At 35.5% G+C, this 26,071-nt stretch overlaps 1 long non-coding RNA gene across 2 annotated transcripts in view; it reads right to left on the bottom strand.

Annotated features, from left to right (window-relative positions):
- Positions 1–6,016: 6,016 nt before the first annotated feature.
- Positions 6,017–26,071, bottom strand: part of LOC146004783 (uncharacterized) — a 58,528-nt gene continuing 38,473 nt past the window's right edge. For both annotated transcript variants that reach the window (XR_014443965.1, XR_014443964.1), the window contains exons 2-3: positions 8,982–9,101; positions 6,017–6,263 (exon numbers count right to left, since the gene is read on the bottom strand). This is a non-coding gene — a long non-coding RNA (uncharacterized LOC146004783). The remainder of the gene's footprint in view (positions 6,264–8,981; positions 9,102–26,071) is intronic.

Raw genomic sequence — 26,071 nt, 5'->3', positions numbered from 1 at the left:
ATTTAATTTAAGTCTAGTTTAAATTCTTCACTGACACCTAAAACATTGATCATTTCGATATACTAACACACATACATACAATTATGTTAAGCAGTGATGTAGTGCATTACTGTAACAAAGGAGAGAGTCAATGAGTTCACATTTACAAGATTATTAATTGTATGTCCGTTCCTTGGTTATTAATGTTGTTAATCCACTCACCTCTATTTTACGGTGCTACTAAAACTAAGAGTAAATCGCCAATTAACAAAAGTAAATGGCTATTGCGACGAAGGCAGATGTGATAACAAACTAATAATAACTATTTATATAGTGAGTGACAAAAAATCAAAACCTGAGATTGATCGTTAGTTGTCTACTGCCTTGTATCCAAAATATTTGTATTGTTTCAACATAAAGTACGAATATCAGATCTTACAAACTTTCCACCAAATTTGCAATTTTTAAAACATCCACCTAAATTTACTCTACGTAACTGCATTCTGCGGACTCCAAGTAGCATGTGATTTCCTTTCATCGAAATAACTTCCTCTTACTGTTGCTTTCAACTCTTGAAATACAGAGACCAATTAGAACTTCCTAGCACGGTGGATAAACTTCACACCCAAAGATATACTCCAGACATTATTTTGCCTAGATGGAGAATCGAACATCCTTCGTGGAGATCAAGAACGCTACCTCTTCTCCAGGCAGCTCACGTTAAAAATGGATACCTGTTGAAAGAAACCAATTCACGTACAATGTCATATCTATAATTTCCCCCATGGCAATTTTTAAGTGGAAACGAATGCAGCAAAAATCGAGACACTCTGAAAGGGAAGAATGATGAACGTTTCTATTGGTGTCTTGTCACATTTTGTAAATTGTGTGTAAATGAAGTTTTGGTCAAGTTATAATTTAGTAACGAAGTTTTTATCTTGTTTTTTGAAGGAGAAACAGAATGGGGAAAATGAGTCATTTGAATCAGACCCCAGTTGATAAAAAAGTCAGCCATTTTCCAAAGACTGTAAGAAGAAAGAGAGAGAGAAGAGGGACATTGAACTTATGAAGTATGAAATATGTGTGAAATTAAAACAATGCATCCAATGCATTCAAGTGCATCCTAAAGAACCTCAAACTATTTAAAAACCTTTTTTGTGGTGATAAACTGCAAGTCATTGTCGAATATGAGCCTGATTTTTTTTCTATTATAAAGTGGAGGTATGGGACGATACGATCCCGACGTCCTGTCTTGCCAAAAGTCCTGCCAATGACTGAAAAAACACTAAGATGAGCAAAAATATTCCTGGAGGTATGCATCGCATACATTTTTACAGTGATTTAATATAATATTATTCATATATAACATTATTACAACACTTAGTACTCGGTAAAATAACAATAAAAGGAAAATAATCAGGAGAGGGTGGGATTGGAACGAACCATGTTTCGATCTTGACGAGAAAGTATAACAACACGACCGTCTAACCAATTGCTCCGGGAGAAAACTCATGTGAAACTCTGTAAAACAAGTTTATCTTCGTTGAAAATATAAACATTGTGTCGGAGTTTTCAACTATTTTTCGGTACAGATCAAGTAAAAGACGCACGTTGGAGAATCGTCCGGTGTTCTGCAACATATATTTACTGTCATTTCGCCTAAAACGTGAAAAATTTCCTTCATTGCATTCAAATGTGATGGTAATTCTCTCCAGGTGGAGGAGAACCAGTTCCGTGTTTCAATTTCCAATTTCAGGACGAGAAATCGTAATAAAATTCAACATTCCTATTTCCAATTTACAATATTTGTTCAATTATGTATTGTATTACTGGTTTAGTGTTTCTAACTTCATGGAATTTGAAAGAATGGAAAGAAAATTACAAGTGCTTTTTCATTTAGAAAGAAAAACTATTTCTAAGTTGGATACTATTTGTTGGCTCTTAAGTGTACATACGCCTTTCGGGGCTGAACTCCTACCAGATCATGGGCCCATAAGAGGTCCTTAAACTCCGTCTAACAGTAACTCAATTAGCAGTAATCAAAATTCAACAACACTTTTCATGCTAATTATGGTTTGGTTTGAGTTGGTGTTTTAAGTCCACTTTATGCACAGTAAGGCTAATCGGGACTGGACCTACAGTTTAAAGTGGGATCCGAACCACTTGTGCCTCCACCGAGTATCGAACCCGGGACCCCTTGATTACAAGGCAATGATGCTACCACTGCTCCATTGGAGAGGCCCCATGCTAATTATGCATTCATTCAAACCAATAAGTGGCTTAGTTACATATTTTGAGTTTAACACTTACTTAAGAATACATATTCAGTGGGAGAGCTTGCATGAGAGATAAAGAAGTTCCTTTCTTGAAAATGGTAATATTGAAATACAACTAAATTAATCTATTTTTTTGGATAGGTTTACAAATAAATTAACAACTTAGCAACAGTTATGAACACACCAAAAAAATATCAAACAATAATTTCGATATTTAACTGAAAACTAGACTGAGGATTGAAGATCCTTCTCCCATGGCTGCCGATAGACGAGGGTAGTTATTTTCTTACACGTGCTCCTTAACTCGTCTTCTCATTAACGTTCTTCAATTACGTCACTATGGACGTACATTCACTAATGCCAAGTTTATTCTTTACAATCGCACGTTTCCACAAATCAAAAAATAAGATTAGATCGAGGAGTTATAAGTCCCATGTTGTCAAATGTACGAATTTAGGAATTTGAATTTTATGAGGGCGGAAAAATATAAGTTTAAATAGAGAGAAAACGAGATAATTATATAAAAGCGCTAAAAATATTTTTAAAAAATCTTCAGATCCGGCAGGCACGACAGAGTTGGAGGAATTAACCTTCTATTATCGATGGAAAGGGAAATTGTTAAGTCGCACAGACTTTAGTCATATATTATTTTAAAGGAGTGCCAAGCACCCAAATAAATGGAAAGTGGGTATTAGAAATTTCCTCAAAAAATGCTAAGCTAGTGAGAATATATGCCGTAAAAGGATCACATTTTTTTCTTGAATGTAATTTTTTTAGAAGGTTGCAATTGACGGTATATTCTTATTTTTCTGTTGACTATACGAACAATTCAAAATTTTGGCAGTCAAATCAATAAATAGTTATTGAATTATAAAAACTTCAGTAAAAGTAAGAGACACTAACATAACTAGGTTAAAGGGAGTAAATAACGTTAACAGTAAGAACGAAAAGGAAAAGATAGAGCATTTACGTACAAGAATAATATTTAAATAAAAATAATAGTTCATCGTCATAATGAAATGAATATACAAAACCACCTAAGTAACATACCAGTAGAAAATGAATAATAATAATAACAATAAAGTATGGTTAATTGATGGTAAGAAAGGACGTCCTGATATTAATAATAAAAATTGTGTAGATTTCAAATCGAGAAATCATTATTTGAGTGAAATGATTAAGGAATTGTTTGAGTTCGCATATAGTTAAAATGGACCATCTAAATAATAACCCTAGGTTGATTAGTTTAAGTTTAGCAGTAATAATTAGTTGCTGTAAGAAGCGTGATAGAAGAACTGACAATAAATATCATAACAGCCTTGAAAAATACATAGAGCTAAGCGATTATAATAGTGAAGCAAATCAATAAACGAACATCAAAATGATAAATTTGGGTTATAATAAAGGTGCAAATAGTCACATAGGTCAGTAACGCTATAGTGTGAATAAACGTTGAAGAATGCAAGAGAAAGGGGTACTTATAAAGTTTTGTACAAAAGGAAAATATAAGCGATCAAGGTAGTTTGGATGCAAAAAAGTTACTTTTGACACCAAAGCAGGTCCGTAAGGAACAACATGGAGTACAAGTAGCATTTATAAGTTATAATTACTACAAAGATCATAAAAAATCCATTAGCTATGGTATGAACGGTCAATCTTGGCATATGAATATGACTAGTAATACAAAGGAGGCAGAAAGGAACGGATTCGAATGAGAGTGTTGCGCAAACATCCCAGATGAAAAGGGAAAAGTCACAGCACAGGAGCGATCAAAGGTCAGTTGCGCGGCCGTACATACATATCTTGCGCGCAGGAATCTGCGGGTGAACAAAGAACTTCGGCTATGGGAGACATATAGTGCCGCAACAGGAAGCCACTGAAAGAGAAAAAATGATGACGAATAAAAGTCCTTGATGAGCAACAGGTTGCAAGATTCCAAGTGGTTTCCAAGCTAGCGGTAACAATTCTTGGAAAGCGAGACAATTCGGTCCCTCAAATACACCAACGAGGAAGCGATTTTAAAGGTAGAGTTCGACGTAAATTGGGAACATACAGAAATACAAACATAAAGCAAACATAATAATAAAGGAGGCGTCATCAATGTGTAAAACATCGATCGATAATAGCAATGGACATAGTTAACCGCCCGAAATGGGTTTATTTATAACTTTAGTTATCATTTTTAGATACGAAACATTAGAGATTGAATGGTAATTATGACATTTGGAATGATTTATACACAGCAGAACGCACTTCTACGTAAGTTCTGGATGGAGAAGTGATTGAAATTAACACAAGTCGTCAGAAATTGTACTCAGACTAATTGAGACGACGGGGAAAATAATGAAGGTTATCAACTGTAACGATTTCCATAAATGAGACGACAAAATGAAATTGTTTTTTAGATGAAATCTATTTACGAAATTTACAATCTTAAATTGTTGAGGTTATGGAATCTAGGTTTGATACTTTATAATTTTTAACATCGTTAAACAATCATCGACGATTGACAGGAAATGAGGATCAGGAAGATTAAATATTTTATCAGTATAACAAATCGCAGAGATATGGAAATTAATATCAGACAATTTAGTAATCATTGTCACAATTTCTAAATTACTAAATATTATTTACGACAACAATATTTTTTAACAATTATTTGGGAGAAAATGAATTAAGTGCGTTTGTTTTGTACATTAATATTTTTCTTCATGAATATGAACGCTGAGTTCGTGCAGCTTCAAGAGACTATGAATCGCTTCCAAATGCTAACACAAAACTTTCTCGGTCGGAGATTCTTGTGTCTGGTATACCGTATAATAAATGTCACATTTTCTTTCAATAAGACCTCGCCACCAGAATTCCGTCTAATTGCCAAATGTATCTGTTGAAGTAGCCATTCATTGAGTTCTGTCCAAAAACCACTTTTTCTTCTGTGACAACGCACATTTGTAGTGATTGTTATCTTGTTTAACCTCACTGTGAAAATGCTGAATGTGGAACTTTCGTAAGACAGCTCTTTAAAATCATAACTTCCGAAACATTAACATTTACGAATTGCGAGTTACACATTAACTTGAGCCCTATTCGTACATCGAAGAACCATGTCACGTAGATGAACCTATTTATTTTATTGCAAAATTAAGAGACCGTTACTTACATCAAGGAACTGAAGTTTGAGTCATAGTAAGAGCGGCTAAGAAAATATAAGGCTTACTTACTACCCTATATTGTATGTCGTATTGCAAACTGGTAATTGTACTTACCTCTATTGAGAAAAATCACAAATGTTATTGTCATTATTACTAATCCCTATCAGATTCATCTTCGTTCCATACATCAACCTTTGGCTTCACTTGTCTAACTACAAAATTCCAAATAGATATCTAGTATTCTCTTTCCCTCTCCCACACGTTATATGTGGCATACCCATTAAAGCATTTCTTTATTAAATTACAAGTCATACTACACGGAGATGGGTATACATGTGTGTAAATTAATATCTTCAAATCTTCTAAATTAACCTACACTTTTACATTATTTATTTCATAACATTCAAGCTTTTTGTGGTATTATACAACCATGTGATACTACGAGAAACATACTAAATAAGAATATTTAACGTTAAAGCTTATGTATTAAATTCAATACCAAATTGTATAATACAGTAAAAAGGTATCGGTAAGTAATATTGCTGGTAAGAAAAACATATTACCATATTTTAGCCTTTTGTTTTTTGGGACAACATTGAAATTGAGACATTTTTTTATTAATTATGTGTTTTATTGATATTGGTGGAAAACATTTTCTTCACTTAGAGTAACGAAGATATTTATTGTGAAGAGATCCAGTCTAGTCCATTCTCAATGATGATCAACCTCGTTGCAACTTAACCCACCACGCAACACACCTGGCCTTCCGGGCATGGCCCTATCTTAATCCAGGAATGGCACTCATTTTTAATCAAGCATCTACCGCCATTGTCTTCGCAGCGTTGATCACGATCCACTAAAAGAGAGTTAAAAATTATTTTCAGAATTCAAAGGCACAATAACTTTCATCGATAAGACAGAAATGGGTACACAGTAACAGAAAGAAATAGGATGAATTTTAAATACTTTTGTGTGTAGTGCAAAGTGGTTTCTACTGCAGGAGGGGACAGACGAAAATGGAGGGAGCCGATCGAGCAACACAATATGAAAAGATAAAATGCCGCGTCAATATGTGATAGTATTGGAGATCTATTAAATTAATATTAATTTCAATTTGCGAAGAAGTAACTATAAATAAATTTCTATGAACGGCATATCAATTCTACAGCTACTATACAAATACAAACTTGTACAATACAAACAAATTGGATCGTTGACATAAGAGGGCAAAACTACAGATTTATAAATAAACCTATGTGCAAGTTAATCATGAAAATATGTACTGCAATTGGGTTGAGAAACAAAAATATTTTCGTGTTGTTCAATATCAGTTACAGCCTAGAACTAGGTTGCTGCGCTCCATTTCATTTTAGCAAATGCCAATTATTTTTTTGGAAATATGTTCTCCTAGAATATTTACTGTAATGAAAATTATATTTTTGTTCCAGTATTTATACTCAATACAATGTATCATTGCGCAAATCCCAGTTCATTTTTAATCTGGATGGATTACGGAGTCACTTTGTGTCTCCACGAGAATATTAAAATGCATTGTTAAGTTTGCATTACAGATTTGAATCAAGCCTGTTTCATTACTTACTTTCAAAGTGTACTAACACTGCAGCACCTTGAAATTTTCATGAGATGGACAAGTGAGCAAAGAACTCCACACATCAGTGGTGGGTCGTAAAAATACAGTCATATAGTACCTATGGGCCCATTTTGGGAGTGACGCTTTGTTTCTCGCGATGGGTCCCCTTAACGTTACAACGTGTACTCGCACTTTCGAATCGCACATTATCTAACTCTATATTTCAATATTTATTTCACTTTTTCTCTATTTTTTCGTCATTTTTAAATGTCTTCGATTTAATTTACACTGTTAAATATTTGACATTGAGGACCTTACATATCGTTAGTGCTAGTCACTTGCGCGTTAAAACTCCTGAACAATTACACCTTGATCATTTTACATACCAGTTATCGTTCCGAAAACACTAAGAGGAAGTGCTTAGTATGCACACAAAAGATTTTTTAAAACAGATTTCCCCTTTTTTCTTTTTTTACAGGCAAGGGTCTGAGATGTCTGTCACATATTATACCAATCTGACCTTGACAGCAATTGTTGCAATTCTGATCACTTTATTCATTCTCTACTTTATAATCAAATCATGTTCCTGTAATCCACCCCCAGCCAAACCTACAGCCACGAAAGCTTCAACCAAACCAACTATTAGTTCTCTCCTTCAATCACAGTCTATTTCTTGTACCACTAAGACAACTTCCCATAGGCCCTTTCCACCATCCCTTGTCAGCCTCATCGATGAGCGCTACCCTTGCCCTTCAGCCGCCACCTGTTTCATCAAATAGCCTTGATAATGATTACTGTAGACGTAAAACGCCCCCTTCACATCGCTCCGAGGGACACTTTTCTGTATATTACATCAGTCACAATCACTTATTATAACCGAGTTATTCCCCCCCTTCTCTCCACTCTGGATGCACCGTCTTCTCAGCCATCATGACGCAGGATTTCCAGTCGACGAGATGCAAACTACGTTGATCTTCTGCCCTCCGGATGAATCCTTGGACCTGACGGGTGTGTCACCGATACCTCACGGCCTTTAATTGATGCTTCAATGCCGAACTTTTTCAGTGACCGGAATTTTCGCCGATTTCCTCCCTCTCTCACTGGCCATCTTCGTCAGGATGCGTCACAATGCGTCACACTGCATCACAATGCGTTGAAGTGCATCACAATGCGTCAGAGTGAGTCACATTACTTCATCGTGCATCCTACTGCGTTATTGTACGTCGCAGTGAGTTTCGTTTGTGTTTGGGGATTCATCTCTTCTCGTCAGTATGTGTTCTCCCTTCTGACACTCAAGCACTTGTGCGTCGGGATAGGTGACGATGAATTACGCATGTCTTCAGTGTAAGAACGTGTCTGAAGGGTTATATTTTGTTTACCATCTTCAGTGAGTCTACGACTGTAGTGCTTTACGGTCGTTCTCTAATGTGTCAGTAGACGTCTAGTTGTGTTTTTCGTGTCTACATGTTGTGTTTTTCGTGTCTACATGTGCTTCTCAGTGCGACACACTCTGTCATTAGACTCGTCGATGAGCAATGTCGTGCTCCAGCCTCGTTTATTCATGAGACACGGCTCACCGTCTCTCTTATTTCATGTACTTTTCATATCTCTTGGACTTCATTTGCAAATTATTTTTATGTTTCTACATTTCGAAGATATTTTTTTTTACTCACACTTATGGAACTTGGCTTCTGCATGATATTTGTTTCTGTATTATTTATTACACATGCAAGTAAGCAAATTTATTTTTGAATGACAAACGAAGTCTTACTTACTTTCATCAGATGCATGTAATCCATATTTTATTTCTGGTGTTGTATTTGTGTGTGTGTGTGTGTGTGTGTTGTTTGTGAAGACGTGTATTTGTATCTATTTGCGTGACATAATAATATTAGGCATATATGAGAGAGGTAATATGGATTCTTTGTATAACAAATTAGACTAAGTGAATATAATATAATACATAATTTACAAGATACGTACTACACTTAAACTCGCAATAATGCCTTTCGGAATAGGCATCAGGACGAGAACATGCGGGTGAATATTCGGGAAAGTCGTAGCATTGATGTTCCTCAATAAAGCAAACAGAACAATCAGACCCTGTAATAAACAAAGTTGCATTGAGTGTTGATAATTTTATAAAACTGAAAAGAAACAGCTGATCTTGGAAACACCAGATCAAAATATTTATTTAATATAATCCTTCAACTAGTAGAATTATGAATAGACGTAGACATTTTGGATAACAGAAGGGGCTTGTTTGGGTTCATTTCGAAAGTTACCTGGATTGCTTTGTTCTGCGTGAACATGTATCACTCCTGCAGGATGACGAATTGACCATATATGATGTTTTACCTACTCTTGGAGCCATAGCAATAAAGGAGTCAGGCCAAATGACTACTTGGGGAAGAAATTACGCAAACCACAAAATGCGACAAAACAGCACAGGAGAATATACATACAGGATAGTATGTCTTCAATCCAATATGTATTATTTTTATGTTAAAGCGTAGTATACATTACAAGCACTCACACATAACACAATACACTATGTAATATTATTCAGAGAACATAAATAACACAGGTAAAATAAAGATCGAATTGGCGGAATATCTAAAGATTTTTCACCGAATACACATATTAATCGAAGGTGAATCGAAGAAAATAATTTGAAAGATAAAATTAGTAAGTAACATACCAAATACGAAGATTTCTTTCTATGTAAGCCTGTGCACAATGATATATTTAAGGTTCTTAGTAAGTTAATTAAAGCTGTACATCCTTCTCGTATTTCAACTTATTTGTTCTTCTTGATTGCTTACTACGGCATCCATGTTCCTTGTCTAAGGATATCGTTTGACTATGTCTTCCGCCATAATATCAACACAAGATATTGAATTGAACGTTGTGAGTCTCAATTATTTTAGATAATTTAATTAATGTCAAAATATTGATCTATCACTATTTATAAAATATCGGTTATGAAAAATATTTGTTTAAGTCGAAAAAATAACATGATGCCGAGAAACGAATGTGTACTTAAAATTATGAACATGTGAAGAAGGGAAGTAGTATCGATACCCTACTTGCAATGACCCATACAATTGCAGAAATAGATTCTGCGAGTTTCGTCACGTTATCTACAAGACGTGTGATGCTCCAGAACCTGTAACATCTCATGATATGATGATCCCAAAATTTGAGAGAACTCAGTTGTGTTAAATCAATGCACATAAACAGTTGTAATAATCGTTCATTTAACATAGCAGAAGTTGTGTAGCTTGGACCTCCTATACAGTTGTCTGTGAAACTTTTACGCCAGCTACTTTTGAATGAAATGTTAAAAACAAATCGAAACTGCACGAATCATTCCTTCCACATATCGTCTAAGGACTATACCAGTTACTCTGAAGTTAAATTCATTCACTAATATACCGGGAAACGAATTTAAAGGTTTGTAGACATGAATACACCGTACTTCTTCAAATTCCAGAAAGTAAATTTGATAGACCCTGGATTTGAACTATATATTATAATTTAGAAACCAATAACAATATCCTTATAATTCCTTGATGACTGGATTTGGAGCACAGATATACCAGTTAAACTTCGGCATTAAAATAGCCGATTATATCAAAGAAGGAAGACTAAAGAATAAAGTGAAGAGCAAAACAGAGTAGCCTAATTTAATTTTCATTCGAACTTTCAAACAACATTTTGGAAATTGAAAGCAGAGGATAAGCAGCTTGGCAAGAGAAAGGCAATGTTGCATGAACCAATGGTTAATATCTAAAAAGTGTCAAATTTCAAGCATTCCTAACAGATTGAGTGTTTCGTATAACAATATAAATATAAGAAATTATAGGCGTTTGTACATTCTACGGAGTTCAGGCAACTTAGTATTCTTTCTTAACGATATAATCATTTCTTCACTCTTTCTATCGCCTTGCTGTTGTGTAGGTGGTTGGTTATAATTAAAAGTACACTAGTGACTTACTCAGATAGTGTAAAATCACAACGCAATTAGCGCATGAGTCAACCAGACTTATTGATCTTCAGAAAACTTACATATTTGTTAATACAGTTTGTGTTGTTAAGATAAGGGTCAAATCACAACGGAAGCACTAAGATAAATTAGGAGATTTATTTGTCCTCAAGTAGATGAAAAAGAATTATCCCATGGCTGCTTGAAGCTATTTGGAATGCAGAGTACTTGGTCAGCTACGGTAGCGGCGTCTGCCTATTCGAACATTCACACGTGCAAACCCAAATGAATTTGTATTGAAAACATTTTAATTATATTTATTCACTAAACACTATCTCCTTCAAAATATAAAATGTTCCCGCAGCCCATCACCAGCCATATCTCCCTTGTTTTACGAGCGGACTGAGGTGCGTTCGCTTCGCACGTTTGGCAGTGTGCTCGTTTGAGCTCCGGTTCTTTGTAACTCGATATGTTTGTACGATCAAAACCTCATTTGCTAAATTTTGTACTTTTTTGTAGAGTGTGAGGTTTCTGTCTGCTCAATTTTTAAATAAAATCTCTAGGACGAGTACTTTCCAATAAGCCCCTCTATTATTGTTGTACCCTTAAGGAAAACTCAAGAATTATTCTCAAATTTCGATTTTTTCACTTCGATGTACAAATTCCTTCGAACCTATGGACCAAATGGTATTATATTCATCAGGTTTAGAGCTCGTTAATACTTCAAACTAACGATATGGACTCGCAATTTGTTTCAGGTTCCTTTTTTATTTTTGTACCGTCACTGAAAAACAGGAAAATATATTTTTGATTCTTACATCTTCGCTAAGTCACGAAGTCCATAAGAAACTATAAACCAAACTTTATCGAATGTTGGAGGTCAGTAACAAAGTATTCTGTAAATAAAATATTCTATGTGATTTCTTCCTATTAAGTCCGTTTTAATTTTTGTACGGTCAATAAGAACCCAGGAAATGTTTTGAAATTTTAACTTCATCGCTGAGACACGAAGTTTAAGATAAACTAGAGACCAAATATTGTGAAGTTTGTATCTAAGTAATCTTTATATGAAGTCATCTATACATTTACTTTCAATTAAGCCAGATTTTTATATTTGTACTCACGGAATACTCGGGAAATATTTTTTTCAATTCTTACTTATTCTCTGAGACACGAAATTCACGAGAAATTATAGACCAGATATTATCGAAAATGTGAGTATTTTATTCAAGTAATCTTTATATAAATTAATCTTTATAATTACTGTCAATTAAGCCCGTTTTTTATGTGTGCACTCTCACAAAAAACATGGAAAATATTTTTGAATTCTTACTTATTGGCAGTGACATGAAATTCACATGAAACTGTTGACCAAATATTAACAAGTGTGTGAGGTTTGCATCTAAGTAATCTTTATGTAAAATTTTCTATATGATTAGTTTTTTGTGAAGCATTTTTTATTTTTGTACAGTCAATAAAATTACGGAAAATATTTTGGAATACTTACTTCTTCGCTGAGACACGAAATTAAAAAGAAAGTTTGGAGCAAATATTATGGAGTGCGTGAGGTTTCAATCTAAGTAATCTTTATATAAATGTTTATATATGTTTAATTTGTAATAAGCCAGTTTTTTTATTTTTGTACCGTTACTAAAAAACAGGAAAATATTTTTTAATTCTTACTTTTTCGCTGAGACACGAAATTCACAAGAAACTCTCGACCAAATATTATCAAGTGTGATTTATCTTTTTATTTATTTTTGAACCGACACAGAAAACCCGGGAAATATTTTTGAATTTTTACTTCCTCGCTGAGGCAGGAAGTTCACAAGAAACTATAGACCACATATTATGGAATGTGTGAGTTTCGTATCTAAGTAATATTTAAATAACGTGATCTATACAATTACTTTCTGTTAAGACCTCTTTTGATTTTTGTACCGTCACTAAAAATCCGGGAAATATTTTTTTATTCTTAACTTTTTGTTAGGACACGAAGTTCACAATAAACTATAAACCAAATTTTATCGAATCTGTAAGGTCAGTATCTACGTATTCCGTGAATAAATTCTTCTATGTAATTACTTTCTAATACACCCGTTTTTTTATATTTGTACTGTCATGGAAAACCAGGGAAATATTTTTGAATTCTCAATTCTTTACTAAGACACGAAGTTCACAAGAAAATATAGCCCAAATATTATCAAATGTGTGAATTTTGTATATAAGAAATCCTTAAATAAGATAATCTATATAATTACTTTCTATTAAGACCTTTTTTGATTTTTGTACCGTCACGAAAAATCCGGGACATATATTCTTCTTTTCTTACTACTTCGCTAAGACACGAAATTCACAAGAATCTAAGTAGTTGTATTGACTGTACTATAAACCCGAGAAAGTATGAACTCTCCTCAAGCAGGTTTGGCTATACTTAAAACTAGCTCAACATGGCCATATGAGTTTTTTGCTCTAGTGTGAAACCCCGTATAATCCAAGATTTTTGTAAAAAAGCCCTCATGGATTCCATGAGAAAGTATGACCCCCTCAGATTGATGAGGCTATACTTATAAAAGGCACTTCTGAGAGATTGTTGTCCATAATTTTGTTAAAAATATGCCCCTCTTGTGGCCATACTTAAAACTAGGCCACCCATACATACATACACACATATTTATTTCTGGTTTAAGTTCTATTGGATACCAGCTTCAATTTGTTTATCTAATATTAAAACAATGTAATTCTTCTAGAATTGCTCTGTGACCCGCTCATTTCTTACAACATAAACATATGATTTTTCACCTATGAGAATGACACTACATATGGTGTCTAATACATATCAGTATTGCCAATTGTAGAAAACAGTAAACAAAATTTGCCTGTTTTAGAGATATTCCAAAAAAATAAGCAACAACAACAGGGGCCATCTATGTGCAAATGTCTGAACTCGGTGAACACTTGGGAACAAGTCAATTATTTTAATATGTCAATATTTTTAACTCTTTTTGCCAACAACAGAGCCATCTATGTGCAAATGCCTGAACTCGGTGAACACTTGGGAACAAGTCAATTTTTTTCATTATGTCAATATTTTTAACTTCTTTGCCAGTAATAGGGAAATGGTATCAAGCATTAAACAAAGTACTTTGGAGCTGAATATTCCTTTCTTAAGACGTCGTATATTACTAAAATATCTTTAATTCACATATTTCTCATACCGCTGTATCTTGTTCTATTAGGTTTTTTCAATAAAATTGTCTCTTCAAGAAAATTGCTCAACAGCAAAAGAGGTACCAATAGGACAAGCATACAATGATATGGGGATATGTGAATTGTTGGTTTCTTCAATCCAGATAAATGGATTGAATTGAAACTGGGATATTTTGCATTTGTTACATTCAGTTTCTTTGTTGTAATCTGTTCATATATAAAATCAAGCACCGAGAGAGTATAAGATCAATACTTGAACAATATGTGCGCATGACGGCCCCAAAGCGGTAGGATCGATACTTTCCGCACGGTGCATAGTTCTATTGCACGGTGCACAGTCCTATTTGCCTGCATTGAGTCTTATTAGAGCTCCGGCAGTTTTATTCTGATCGATTAGTTCCAGACAATTCCGCTTCCCCGGCGCTGAGGCATGGCGCTGCGGTATGGATTGCATGTACGCTCAGCAGAAAAACGGGATACACTCAGAAGAAAGTACTTCGGCAAAAATGTTAGAGAATAGCTCATGTTTCTGAATGCTCCCCCAACACACCCCCATAGCCACCTACCCACATCCATACATATTTACTTCCCGGTCCACTTCTATTGCATTAATTGATTAAATGGTTATGACATAATGTGATGATGTGGTGTTTTCTGATTGGTTTAAATAAGCAGTGTTTCTATTGGCTCTGTAAATCTATAAAAGCCAGGGCACAGTGCAGATTCTTCACCATTGCTGGATCGGCAGTGGAACCCACAAGTGGGGGGGCAGAACCTGAACAGGCTCCACCAAAGTATAGGAGACTTGAAGCATATAATTTGGCGGAATAACCCAAGTAAGGTCATATATACATACACATACAAAGCACAGTGCTGAACCCAACTGATCCAGCATAGAGTTTTGATTTGAACCCCAAGAAATTGTATATAAATACCCAAGCCAAAAATATTAAGTGTATACACACATATATACATACACACACAAAGTACAGTGCTGAAGCCCAACTGATATTTTTATCCAGCATAGAATTTTGATTTGAAACCCAGGAAATTGTATATAATAAACAACAGCAAAAATGCCGAATCAAAAATATTGTAATCAGTGCAATAAAAATATATCCAGCCCCAATTGGGCCAAGCACCAAAAGATTTGTAACCCAGACAAATACAGAACTCCCACAAAAATTTGCCCCAAATGCAATAGAAAATATAACATGGAATATTTCACATATAAACATAAAAATACTTGCTCTGCACAGTCATCAATATTGCCCCCTCAACCATCCACATCTGGTCTGAAAAGAAGGCACGAAGCACCTCTTAATGCCAGAGCAGCAAAGCAGCCACGCTATGAACCCATCCGTAGCAGTTTTAACGGCCAATTAAGGGATCACCGGTTTGTATCAGAGCCAAGATGTGGCATTGAGAATTTCTTGAACAGTGTAAATCCTAAAGTGCAGGCAATTCTAAATGCACAAAATGGCTCTTATAAGCTGTCCCTCAAATTGTTTGTACAATATAAGAAACCAAATGGCACAAAATTTACACATCCCCACATAACAGAAACTGTACCGGTATATTCAAATGCAAATTTAGACACAATAATAAGCAGATTGATGGATCAATTGAATATTAAACACTCTGAATTTGCGGCAAAAGAGTCCGGATGGAGCCTATGCGGTTCATCACACAAGTTATATGTTAATATTTCTGAATTCAGCCCATTACAAGGTTCCACTTATGTGCCATTACCTGCTAATATTAAAAACAGAAGAGCCGTGGTTAATATAGAAAATACCGACCAGAAATGTTTTCTGTGGTGTATATTAGCTGCGTTGTTTCTAGTTTCAAGGCATCCTGAGAGAATAAGTTATTACAAACAGCACGAACATATTTTTGACGATGCAATGGAGGGTTTGGAATATCCAATGCCTGTTCAGAATATTGATAAATTTGAAAAAAAGGCCAGGCACATCAATGGCAAACAATTATCTATTAATGTTTTTATTTGTTCTACTGGACGTGGCAATTCTTTGATAGAACCTCTCAGAATCAGTACACTTGATGATGAATCTGCAATTCCGATTGATCTGCTCTTAATTGAAGGGGATGATACACACCATTATACTCTGATACATAATCTTCAAGCTTTAGTGAGAACACAACTAGACAAAACTCATACAATATTCAAGTTGTGCAGAAGATGTTTAACTGTATTTTATGGTCAAAAAATGGTGAATGGGGTTCGGGAAGAGAATGCAGAAATTGCTAAAAACAAGTTAATTGAGCATCTGAAATACTGTGGCAACCATAAACCTGTTCATATGGTGATGCCCAATCCAAGTGAAAAAGCAAAATTCAAAAAGTATGAAGCCTTGTTGGAACACCCTGTATATATTGTCTGTGATTTTGAATCGAACGTCAAACCTTTTGAATTCTGCAATCCAGATCCCGAGGAATCTTCAAGTACACCATACCAGCTACATGAACCTTCCAGCTTTTGTTATGTGGTTGTACAGGATGGTGTTGTTACTAAAAAAGATTCATACATGGGACCAAATGCCATCAAAATATTTGCACATAGAATAGAAAATGTGTGCCGTGACATAGCATCTAACATCTTATTAAAATCAAAGCCTATGTTGCCTTTAACAGAGGATCAGATTGAAGATTTCAACAATGCAGAAAAATGCCCGGTATGTGATTGTGAATTTTCAGATGCAAATATCAAGGTGAAACACCATTCTCATGCAGATGGTAAATTCTTAATGGCCCTGTGTAATAGCTGTAATATTAAGATCAAGAGACCAAGATTTGTCCCCATATTTTGCCATGGAGCATCCAATTATGATTTCCATCATCTGATCAGATACGAGGGGTTTGAGAAGCAGAATTTAAACATTTTAGCTGAAAATGATGAGAAATATATATCTATTAGCAAGATAATTAAAGTTGATGGTGTTCCTATTCACATAAGATTTCTTGATTCTTACAGATTTTTATCTGCTAGCCTGGCTACACTGGCAAATCAATTACCTGTTGATCAATTCAAAATCACACGTGCATTGTTTCCAAATCAGGACCTGAAATTAATTAGGCGGAAGGGTGTATATCCATATGACTATGTTACAGATTTTTCTAAATTTGATGAGTGTTCTCTGCCACCACAAGAAGAGTTTTAAAGCAGAATCAGAGGATCTGGAATCACTGATGAAGATTATCACCATGCCCAGTTGATGTGGAATAATTTAAAATGCCAGACATTTGGTGATTATCACATCGCATATTTGAAACTTGATGTCACTCTCTTAGCTGATATATTGCAGGCATTCAGAAAATCTTCCATGAAAAATTATAAACTGGACCCAATATATTTTTACAGTGCCCCGGGCCTAGCATGGGCTGCAACGTTTTTGAACACTAAAATGCAATTGGATCTGATCCACGATCAAGATAAGTATCTGTTTATGGAGAAATGTATAAGAGGAGGGATGGTGCAATGTTCTCAGAGATATGCCAGAGCAAATAACAAGCATATTATGCTGCCTGATTATGATCCAGCACGGCCATCAAATTATATACTGTATGTGGATGCAAACAGCCTCTATGGTCATGCCATGATGCAAAAACTGCCATATGCAGGGCTTGAATGGGTTGAAGATTTCAATATTGAAGATCTTCAGAATTTTGATGACAGTGAATATGGCCTATTCTTAGAGGTTGATCTGACAATTCCTGATGATTTGCACAATAAATTTTCTGATCTGCCCCCAATTCCCGAGGTTCAGTGCTCACCTGGCTCTAAACAGAAGAAGCTCATGATGACTCTGGAGCCGAAACAGGGATATGTCACATATTACAAAAACCTCCAGTTCCTGATGAAACATGGTGTTCAAGTGACCAAAGTTGGCAAAGTTTTGAGGTTCAGGCACTCAGAATGGTTGAAACCATACATTGATACAAATACAAAGCTTCGAACATCTGCAAAGAGCCAATTTGATAAGGGCTTGTTTAAATTGATGGGGAATTCAGTGTATGGCAAAACAATTGAAAATGTCAGAAAACATACCGATGTTAAAATAATTACTGACCCCAGCCTGAGCAAAAAATTGGTTGCAAAGCCCAACTTCAATTATAGAAGAATTTATGATGAGCACATGGCACTTTTCAACATGATGAAAACAAAGATTAAGTTTGATAAACCTATTTATGTAGGGGCTGTGATATTGGAATTGTCCAAATTACATATGTTAATATTGTATTATGATGTGCTGAAACCTTTTTATGGTGATCGTGTAAAATTATTGTACATGGACACGGATAGTTTTATTCTTGATATTCAAACAGAAGATGTTTATCAAGATATGTCACAGCCTGAATTGTTTAAATATTTTGATACCAGTGAACATACAATAATTCAACCCCACAACAAAAAGGTGCCTGGCAAGTTAAAAGATGAGACACTTGGTGATGCTATTGTGGAATTTGCTGGGTTAAGTGCCAAGATGTATACTTTTAAAACATGTAGTGGCGCTGTTGCCAAAAAGGCCAAGGGTATTGGCAAAGTGACTGTGGAAAAAGATCTTGAATTTGAAGATTATAAAAATTGCCTCAAATCCCAGAATTCAATCAGAACATCAGAAAATAGAATTCAGAGTGAGGATCACTTGCTGACTTCAAATGTTGTAAGAAAAGTGGCCCTGGACCCACATGATGATAAGAGATGCATTTTATCATGTGACATACATACTTTACCATGGGGGCATTGTGATTTGAAAAATGGGAATCAATGCCCAATTACAGAGCATGATTTGAAATAAATAAACATGCCTATGAACTTATTTGGGTTCAAAAAACAGGCTATTATGGAGCTGCCAACACCACAACCCTCTTCTGATATGCTGTCTAAACTGAGTGGCTTGTTAATTATTCATCTGAACAGCATACTTACAGATGTTGATGATGAAACAGGCAAAATATTGTACATATTTAACAATAATTTAAATCATTACCAATTACCTGTAGGTGGGCAATTGCAATTTATTACAACCCCTGAGGGTGATGTTAAAATTTCAGTAGGGAGAAATATTTATAGAATTAAGCACTCAAACATGATTTCTGGCACTGTTTATACTGTTTCTGCTGGTGACTGCTTATATATTGAAGTCCCTGGATCCTATGACAAGCTTATACCCTTTTTTATAGAATTAAGAATCAGATACTCTATAATAAATAACCACTAAAACAAAAATGCCTAATGATATATTTGGCCATACAAGACATGAAGATCACAGTGATGAGATTTTGATGCTTGATGTCAGAGTCAAGAAATTAAGAAGTGATTTACAAGCTTTACAAACCACACTCAATGCCAGTCTTCAATTAGAAATTACAAATTTACAATCACAATGCATGGACCCTCTTCTTAAAATTGATTCTGAACTCAAAGTGCTGCTTCAGAAATATACTGATCTGGCAACATTAGATAATTTTAAAAGTTTAGAAGAAGCTGTTGCAGCTCTTCAAGCCAAATTTAAGACCCAGGCCACCAACTCTGAGCAATTGAAACAGCAATTGGAAGAGCAGATAAATAATGTCCAGGCACAGCACCAAATCACAAAGCTTGAAAACCTCAACACTGAATCTGAACTATCTCATTTTCATCACTTGATCGATGATATCCAAACAAAACTTGAAATTTTACAACAATCAACACCCTCTCAGGCAGATATAGCCCTGCTCCAAAATGCTATGCAAAATGTGGCTGATTCTTCTGAATTAAACAATGTGAAATTGGCACTTGAATTTTTGCAAAATACAGTATCAAATCTGCCCACATCACAGGAACTTAAAAATATTAAGAGGGCAGTGAATCGCATATTGAAATCAGAAGATATCAAGAATATCCAGACAGAGATCAAACAACTCACTCAGACAGTGGGCACTCTACCAACAAATCAACATATTAATGAACTGCATGCCCTGTTTGAGGATATCAGAAGACAGGTCCATGATCTTACTGCTCAAAATTCAAAATTGGCAGTTGTTGAAAATTTGCAACAAATTGTAGCTAATATCAAGCAACAGCTAGGGACCATGGAATCCAACCAAGCAAATGCTTTGTCTGTTTTTGCCACCCAGCTTCAAGAAATTGTGCAACAATACAAGAAACTTGTTGTGGACATAAAGATCAAGCCAGGCCATGATGATGTTGTTAGGACCATCAATGAGCACCTTGAATCTGTAACAAGCAGATTGCTCACACCAGAAAAAGAAATAACAGGCATAATCGAGAATCCAAAACATACAGTAATTCTTGAATTGTACAGCATCCCCAACAAAGAATATGATTCACCATTTACACCAGGTGGCAAAATATATATGCTATCCCCTGCACAATTTTATTACCAGTTTTTTGTTGGGGGCACATTGAGACCAATCAAGATCAAATATTGGCTTCAACCACAGGCACACCACTACCCCACCTTATCAATAACAAATGCTGATAACAAAGTAAAAATCACCAGTGTAGAGTTAGAGGATTTTACAGACCCCAATACATTAGAAACAGCCTATACTGAAGATGATGGCACTTTGGAATTTAAAATACAAATAGGGGACAAATTATATTTAGAAAATCCTGCAGTCTCAGCTGCTGAACACCCTATAGTTGCAATATTCTTGTTTACATATTATGTCTAGACAAATTATTGTTGATGAATTACACAGACAAGCCAGACATAATTTTAAGAGACTCCCAGTAGTCACAAAGGGCATAGATGATTTATGGCAGAGCGACTTGATTGAGTGTTCAAGTGGACAGTTGAAAAACTTAGACAAAATCAACAAGGGCTACAAGTATCTACTTACTGCAATAGACACATTTTCAAAATTTGCCTGGGCTGTGCCACTCAAATCCAAGACTGGAAAATGTGTTACAGAAGCCCTCAGGACAATCATCAATCAGAGTGGAAGATCACCGCGCTATTTGCAAACAGATAATGGCAAAGAATTTTATAATTCTGTATTCCAACAATTTATTAAAAGCCAGGCAATAAAACATTACTCGAGTTACAGTGACCTCAAAGCCTCAATTGTAGAGAGATTCAACAGAACCCTAAAAAATCTTATGTATAAACAATTTACCCTCCAAGGTAATTATAAATGGATTAATATTCTTCCAGAACTTCTACATAAATATAACAACTCGATCCATTCCACAATCAACATGAAACCCTCTGAAGTAACTTCATCTGATGAGCAAAAATTGATCAGGACTGTTTATTATCCTAGATACCAGCCAACAACAAGAAAGGCCAAATACAGGGTGGGTGATCAAGTAAGAATCAGCAAATATAAGCACTTATTCAAAAGAGGCTTTACAAGAAACTGGAGCACTGAATTATTTACAGTGGTTCAAGTTAAACCCGGGACCCTTAACACATATATAATAAAAGATCACCGAGGAGAAATTCTCAAAGGCAGATTCTATGAACAAGAGCTCAGCAAAACTAAACAGCCTGACACATATCTCATAGAAAAAATCATCCGCAGAAAAAGCAACAAGTTATTTGTCAAATGGCTGGGTCATCCGGAAAACAGCTGGATCGATGCAAACAAAGTGATAATATGAACACCTGGGATGTTATAAAAAGGCTCCCAGAACCTGAACAACAAAATAAGAGAAATGGCAACTTGCTGCCTGAAAATATTAGGTGTCTTATTGTTGGGCCATCTGCTTGTGGTAAAACTACACTAATGGTTGATAATTTTTTATTGGCACCCAACTGGTTAGACTGGAAAAACAGGCACTTGTATATCTTCTCTAAGAGCTTGGAACAATTAAAATATCAGCAGCTGATGAAGCTATATGATGGATTGGATATAGCCACATTTGAACCAGATGTTAAGCCACTTCATGAATGTCTCGATAATTCTGTTGTTGTGTTTGATGACATTATACTGGATAATCAAAACAAGGTTAGAAATTTCTTTACACAGGGCCGGCACAAAAAAATTGATTGCTTCTACCTGGCACAGACTTTTTCTAAAATACCGAAGCAACTGATCCGAGACAACAGCAATTTTATATGTGTGTTTCATCAAGACCATACCAACCTCAAACACATACATGATGAATATGTAGTTGGGGACTTGAGCTACAATGATTTTTCCAAGTTTTGCAGCAAGTGCTGGAACCAGGACAGTTATGGGTTTGTCACAATTGATATGACAAGAACACCCAATAGTGGCAAATACAGAAATAAAATCAACGATTTTCTAGACGTTGAGACATAAATAAATAACCATGAAAAGGCCAATCATCGATGATCTTAAGTTAAGAGATTATCTTGTAAAAAGATTTAAGGGATGGAAATCAGAGAACCGTGGAATTTATGAAAAACACAAACAAACAGAACAGCCTGTAATTGATGCTATTAATAATTTAGGTAAGAATATCAAAACTGTTACAGAGCAGAATCAAAATTTGATCACAGAGCTTGTACCTGTAGCTGCTAGGAACATATTAGATTATCCATTCACCCCACTTTCCAGTATTCATACACCTAGTCCTGTTGCTCCTAGAAGAATTGAAGCTACTCAGGATCCTATTGAATTGGGTCTTCTTGCTCAAAAATATTTAACCACACCTAAAGACAATAAAGATGAAGTCTTTGGCTTATATGCTGACACAGAGCTTGATGGCAGTATCATACATAGAATTGGCAATTTCAGAGTAACTTTTATGGGAGATGATCTTATTGTATATTCAGAATCTCGTCTCGGAGAAAAAGGTGCTTTTGTTAAGTACCCCGGCACAAATGGGTTGTGGGAACTGATGACTAGGAAGAGGCCTGGCAGCTATACAGATCAAGATTATGAACATTACAAAGAAATATTAATAAAATCAGATGCTCTATACCAGAACAATGATCCCACACAAAAAAGAGTCAAGTCTAGCAGTGGGGCAAAATACAATAATTTAATCAAGCCCATATGGTCACAGATCAAGACTGGCAGTGGAATCAAACAATACAACACCCTGCCTAAAGAATTTGTGTGGGTTGATGATGTCAGGAAACTTGTAGATAGGTTATTGGTGATAGCTGGGGAGGAAAATGCTGGCAACCACAATTTTTACAATGAAAAGGTTGGAATTATGGACATGATAAGCACCAAATTGTCTAATTTTATAGTGAATGACACTAAGGGGATTGGATATCTTATAAAAATTATTAATACTCTACCACCTAAATTTTTGAATATTTCTGAGGGTCGGGGACTGGTTAATGACATTATAAACAAGCTTCCATTTGAACTACACATTCCAGGCTATCAGTATTGTGGTCCAGGCACAAAATTGGACCATAGATTAAACAGAGGGGATCCTGGTGTAAATCCCCTAGATGCTGCTTGCAGAGACCATGACATAGCATACAACACACATTCTGATCTAGACAAGAGACATGTTGCAGACAAGAAATTAGAAGAGGCTGCATTTGGCAGATTTGTAAGCAAAGATGCTTCTTTGAGTGAAAAAATAGCAGCATTGGGGACCACCATAGCTATGAGCACCAAACAAAAACTGGGGTGGGGGCTGTGAATATGTATATAATAAACCTAGAATGAAGGCCAAGGGTGTTATGTATCAAATACCTTATGCAGGTCTTAAATCTCTTAAAACTATTGACAGTCTTTTGACCAAAAAGCAGCGGAAGAAAAAAAGCTCTTGTCTTGCAAAGGGCCATGGTATGAAATTGTTGCTTAGCACCCCCCAATTAAAAAAATTACAGCAATCAAGAAAAAAATCACATGTGGGGGGTTTCATATTTACTATCCCTGCCATCTTAGCTGCTCTCGGGGCTGTTGGGAGCTTGGCTGGGGGATCAGCTGCCATAGCAAAAACAGTAATAGATGCCAAGAAGAATAAGGCAGAATTAGATGAGCAGAAGCGCCATAACCTGGCCATGGAGAAAAAAGGCAAAGGTGTTAAGAGAGCCATGAATAAGTTTAAAAAAAACAAGAGCCGCTTACAAACCAAGATATTGAAGCTTTAATCAAGCCACTGGGCATCAAAAATTTTAGAGGTGTGTACATGTCTGATTCTTTACCGGAACAACCACTCAACAAAGAGTGTGGCATTGTTAATTTGGATGACTACAAAAATCAGGGCACTCACTGGATCTGTTATCTTAAATATTTAAACAATGAGGCATTTGTGTTTGATTCATTTGGAGGTGTTCCTCCTGAAAATTTAATAAAATATCTAAAATCAGCTAATCTTTATTACAATAATGCCCGTGTTCAAAACTTCAAAGATGTTAATTGCGGACATTTGTGTTTATCTGTTCTCAGATATATGTCTCAAATAAATAAACCATCAATTGAAAATTTTCAAAAGGCCTTGTGGTATCTGAAACATCATGGGGGTATTCCATCTCACCAGCCAAAATTCAATATTGAAACTCAAATTACATGATGACATAGTGTATCCCAAAACAATAGCTCTCAGAGCATTTTACGGCATGTACTTGATACCTAATATTACGCACCACAACAACACAATTGCAGTAGGGGATCAAAAAATTGTCATCACTCCAGGGCAGTATAATCTGTCCACTCTAAATGCTCAATTACCCAGAGGTATAGTGTTAAGTCAAAATTCTGTCACTCACAGAGTAGAAATTGTATCTGCTACGGAAACAGTGGATCTGGGTACTATAGGAGAACTGTTAGGATTTGAGAACAACACAAAACTTGAACCAGCAATCAAACACACTGCTATGAATATACCCAAATTCTTAGCCATAGAGACTCTGAATATTCACTGTAATGTGGCCGAGGGTATGATCACCAAATCAAATGGCATAGGCACTCACAAACAAACTGGCATCATTGCAACATTTAAACCTAATTCTGAATTTATGGAGCCCATCATCTACACTCCATCCCCAACATTATATTTTCCTGTGTGCCATAATAGAATAGATAACATTGAATTGATGGTCACTAATGAAAAAGAAGAATTAGTTGATTTTGCTGGAGCCACAACAACTGCAATCATAGAGATTAATATTTAAATAAAAATACATACAAAAAAAATGGAAAATATTGAGAGTTATGAGCTACAATCTTTCCCCCCAAACAGGAGGACATTTGCAAATTTAAATCAACCCAACACAGAGATTGAGGTTGATCTTGATGTAGGGGATGGCTTTATACACCCCCCCAGAGCAGATCTATACATCAAATTTGATGTTGTAAAGCTCGATGGAACAGATTATCCAGCAAATTCAAATATAAGATTGGTGGATAATTTTGTGCCGCATCTGTTCTCTGAAATTGAGATCAGAAAGCATGGCGTTGTTATAAACAGAATAGATTATCCCGGCATTACCTCCACGGCTTTGGCCACATTAAAATTATCCAAAACCGAAGCATCATACTGCCAAATAGGGGGATTTGAGGCTGGTGAGAAAATATTATCTAAAAATCACACAGTGCTGTTCCCCATGCGCCTGTTGCCAGGATTCTTCTCGGATTACAAAGAAATTATGTGGAAAGGCGGGTTAAGAATTACATTTAGAAGAGCTGCCAATGATAACAATGCTTTGATGAGGTACAGCACATTAAACTCTACAGGGGAAGCTCTGCCTAATACCTTACCAGATGCAGGCAAATGCATTATTCAGACTATGGAGCTAAGAATCCCGGTTGTTGAATATGAGGCCAGTTATGCACTTAAACACAAAGCAGATATAATAAAAAATCCACAGATTCCTCTGCAATTTTACACATATCAATGCGTACAGAAGCCTGCATCTGGCACATATTATGAGTTTGATGCCACAAATTCATTCTCCAGTATACAATA

The sequence above is a fragment of the Lepisma saccharinum genome, chromosome 22 (assembly GCF_977018435.1).
Source record: "Lepisma saccharinum chromosome 22, izLepSacc3.1, whole genome shotgun sequence".
Lineage (NCBI taxonomy): Eukaryota > Metazoa > Arthropoda > Insecta > Zygentoma > Lepismatidae > Lepisma > Lepisma saccharinum.
The sequence above is the reverse complement of the archived record's forward strand: the minus strand, read 5'-3'. Positions and strand labels throughout refer to the sequence as shown.